Genomic DNA, 4,490 nt, shown 5'->3' with positions numbered 1-4,490 from the left:
CAGAAGTTGCTTTATTTCATTTTTAGTATTCTTGGATTTTGTTGGGGGAATCACTTAGAACATATAGGTAAGGATGCGAATACACTGCTTAAAAAAAAAAAACCTGGCATGTATAGGAGTAAAATGTGCATTCAGGGAAGAGGATGACATTACTATTCTTGATGCAGACACAAAATACCCACTTTTGGAGTCCTTCCACCTTGGCGATGGATAGCTGTAGTCATAAGTGATGGAAGGTAGAAAATTTGGTGTGACTGGAAATTCTTACAGAAAAATGGGTCCTCTGTCTGCCTTGTGTATTCCAAAAAAAGGATCTTTTGTAATTGCCTGAAATCAAAGACAGCAAGCAGTTGCTTTAAGTTCTGTGATTTCTGAATACTGGGGAGTGTTTAGAGAAGAACCTGTATGTCCTTAATTGTGCAGCTTTTTTTTTCACGACCAAATTGTAAATAACAATATATACAGAGAATATTTACAAAAGAACTGAGAATGTAAGTACTGTCTCTGTTTGTACTACCTAGATACAAGTCTAAAAGGGCATATAGATGCTCAAAAGCCACTTGGACATGGTCCTGGGCACCTGGCTCAAGGTGTCCCTGCTTGAGCAGGGGTGTTGGACAGGGTGATCTCCAGAGGTGCCTTCCAACCTGAGCTGTTCTGTGATTCTGTGAAAGAGACACGAACTCACAAAGTTGTGCTAAACATGCCTAGTCCAAGTACCACTGTCTTTTGGGAATTCAGAGATACCTAAATATTCTGTGATCATAGAAAACACCATGAATTGCAAATATTGACAGCACCCTGAAAGCCACTTCATTCCTTACTAACCATTGGATGCTTCTCTAAGTTTGCTACTTTTCCTTGCTTTCCTAATTATGTGCGGTTTTCCTGATTGTTACTCTACCTGTTTTCTTTGTATTGAATAGGTTAATTTACTGCAGTGTGAATTGGAGGAACTTGGTATAATATAAAGGCTGTTAGAACAGGTGTTTGAATAGAACGAGTGAAGTCTGCAGCTGTTCAGTAATTAATGATGATTGAAAACTAAAGAGGAGGAAGGAAGGATGTATTCTGTCCTTTCTGAGGAATGGGAATCTAGATTTTGCAGTGATGCTGGGAAAGTGCAGTGGCTTTTTTCCTACTGTTGTCACTATGCCTGTACAGTAGAGAGATACCAAGATTTTAAAGTCTCACAAATCCCAAAACGAGAGTTTGGTTTTGGATGTATGCGGTAGCAATGAACTTTGGATAGTCATAGTGGGCAGCTGTAGCTGTGACTACAGTCTTGACATAACTGCAAGGCACACTTCAGGCACTCTGATCCTGATTATCCTATAGTGCAAGCTGGGCAGTGGTTTCTTTTGCATCACTTCTGGATTCAGAATTAATTCGTTTTTTCCAAAGCTCAAATTTGATAACCTTCAGAACTGAATGTCACACTGCTCTTTGAACACTATGAACTGGGGTAGATTGGATTTAGGAATGGCTTTGTGTGTGCCTTACCTCTTGGCACTTACTGAACAACATCTGCTTCTTGGAAGAGTTTCTCGAAGAATATACTTGTGGCCTGTTTCAGTGATTTGTTAGCTTCAGTGGAGCTTCTCTTGACCTTCAGAGAATTCTGAGTAGCTCAACATGTAGAGCATTTGCCATCCATATGGGATCCTAACATTGAAGTTGACTTGATTTGGGATAGGTACTTGAACTCAATTCTCCTGGATAAGTGCTTTGCTGCTTTTTATTTATGCTCTGAAAAGCATTTCTTCCTTTCTAGTGTAGAAGGAAGACAAATGTCTGAGTGCTTCTCTTTGTCAGAAAATTGGGTTCTTGTCTCCTGACCAGCCTTGCTTTATAAATGTCATTTGGAGCACTTAACAGTGCTTAGCGAAGGCTTGCTGTGGGCAAAAGCCTAGATAAAAATCTCTTAAATAGAAATTAAAAAGTAATGTGAGGATATTTTCTGCCAATCAAGTTGCTCTTACTCACTGAAGAGAACACAGTAGAAGTTCCTCCGTCTACTTTCACTTACTGAAAGACCATGGGAGTATTTCATCAGATAAGCACAATATATTCTTGTATTAAGTGGGTACTGTTTCACTGCTTTGAGATTCAATTCACGTAGCTTAAAGCAAAAAGTAAAATAAAATGCATTGCTATTTATGTACTCCTGAGGCATATGTAATGCAAATATAATGCTTTAGCTTCAGGCTAAAACTTGTAGCAATCAAGTGGTAGAGCGCCCTGTCCATCTCAATCCTGTAAACCAAGTTTGCAGGTCTAAACATAATTCTGTCATGTTTCTGAGCACAGGCAGATAATCTGTGTGTGTTCCACCTTAGAATTTAGGTGAACTAGTAATGCAGCTCTTTTTGCCTTTGGGAAAGGGGAATGTGAGGATGCGTGTGTCGAATTTTTCTTCTGTTTGGAAGGGATTGGATTAAAGCAGTAGGCAAAATTTCCTTACAGAGCTGGGGAGAAGGTGCTTCATGAACTTTGTGAACAGTATGTTTTGTTCTTGACAAAACACACGCAGAACAGTTCCAGAAGCCCTAGGTCCAGAGAAAGCTAGCAGGAGCTTGGAGGTTGGATAGAGTCTCTGAAAGATACAGTGGCAATGAGCGCCTGCAAGGACAGAGTGGATGATGTTTTAGTTGTGTTCAAACCTCTTGAGGGTTTTTTCCCCCAAGCCTTTTGGTCATCCGTAAATAGTACTGTCTAGAAGACCCAGGTAGTTTCACCTCAGTGCTCTGATTTGTGCATCTGTTGCAAACATGGGAACAGGACAGTGAGAGGTAATGGTAGATTTGCTGTTTAACACCACAGATGGAGTTACTCTGCTCCTGGTCTGGAGGAAGATGCCTGTGTTGCAGCTTAAGGCTGTATCTCTCATCTTTGGTATAGGTACACTGTTTATAAAAGATCACTGAAACTTCCTTGGAATTTGTTTGTGCTGCAGTAGGAGTGAAGTGTTACATGGGAGGCAGAAGACAGATTCCTTCCCCTACCCCCACTTCCATGCCTCCCAGTTTCCTATTGATTTTTCAATGTAGATACAAGTGGAGGGTGATTCCTGTATCAAAAAGGACAAAGAGAGAGACTCTGGTTCATTTGTTTTAAGTGGGGAGAAAGCAAACTGTAGGTTCAGAAAAGAGACTTCTGCCTTCTCATAACTGGCTTTCAGTCTTTTTAACCCTATGGCATTGCTTCCCGTTTTCCTTCTCTTTTCCACCAGCCTGAAGTTATCCCCTTTTTCTGCTCTAATCTGTTGTGCCATCCTAATCCTCCTAGTACACAATCACATGGGTAATTAAGTTTTAAGGATAGTAGAACTGCAGTGCTCTGACAAACATCCACCCACCTGTGGTGGGAAATACTGTTGATGACAAGGTCGTTCCTCTTTCTCTCCTCCTTCCCTAAACTTTGGTCAAAAGGTTTCTTCTAGCACAGGGTCAGATTGCAGGAAAATCCCACCCCCTCCAAATGCTGACGTGTTGGAATGCCTTTAGTGTGCCAAGGTATTACATTTGTGGTGGCAGTGAAAAACTTCAGCGTGGGTAGTAAATACCATATAGTAGTGAATTGGATCGCTCCAGATAGTTAGAGCTGGAGCCTGAGCCACCACTGCAGGGAATAATACTGTGTCTTTTCATACTGTTGGCTTGTTGGTTTTATTGTTGTTCTGTGTCACCTCAGAACTTTTCCTTCAAAATTAGATGATGTGCTGAAGTAAGACTTTTCAACCTTGCTGCAGCACAAGATCTTTTCTTTCCTTGAATCTGGTATGAAGGTAAATAGGAATTTGCTTGTTTGAAGCTTGAGTTGAGGATGGCATTTTGTTGCATATCTTTTGGAAACGGATAAATTTTATGATCACTCAGGCTTTGTTGGCATTGTGCATACAGAAGTGTTCTTGAGACATACATGCTGTATGTGATAGTTTAACGCATCCATGAGTAGGATGCTTTTTTTACTTCTTGCATGCTTTGTGACTGCCTATAGAAAGCAGCTGATGCAAGCTTTTGTTTAGGAAGAACCAATTTTCTTAAGAATGTGTAGACAGGTAAATCACCTACAAAAAGGTTTTCTTTGTCTTCAGAAGTAAACTGTTTTATGGGGGGAGACAGAGAGAAGCAGGTCACAGGTTGCCTCAAGATGCAAGACAGCAACAGTCTAGTTCAGCTATAGTCATATTTCCCTCTTTTTTGCCTTCAGTGTTTCACTTGCTGATCCCCTTCCTTTCCTCTCTAGACAGTTCTTGAATGATTATGTAAAGGAATTGTTACAGTTTCTACGTTGAAAAAAGCACAGAAAGCGATTGTTGTTTTTTAATGTATTTGTTTAATGTGCAGTAAAAAAAAAAAAAGGAAACCTGACTTTTCTAAGCATATGAATGGCATACTGCTAAAACAACATAATGATCAAGGTCATTTTCAGTTTAAAAAGGAGAAACTCAAATTTAACAGGCCTTGAAATCCCACTTTAAGAAGTTT

The sequence above is a fragment of the Lepidothrix coronata genome, unplaced genomic scaffold, assembly GCF_001604755.1.
Source record: "Lepidothrix coronata isolate B3197 unplaced genomic scaffold, Lepidothrix_coronata-1.0 Scaffold143, whole genome shotgun sequence".
Lineage (NCBI taxonomy): Eukaryota > Metazoa > Chordata > Aves > Passeriformes > Pipridae > Lepidothrix > Lepidothrix coronata.
The sequence above is the reverse complement of the archived record's forward strand: the minus strand, read 5'-3'. Positions refer to the sequence as shown.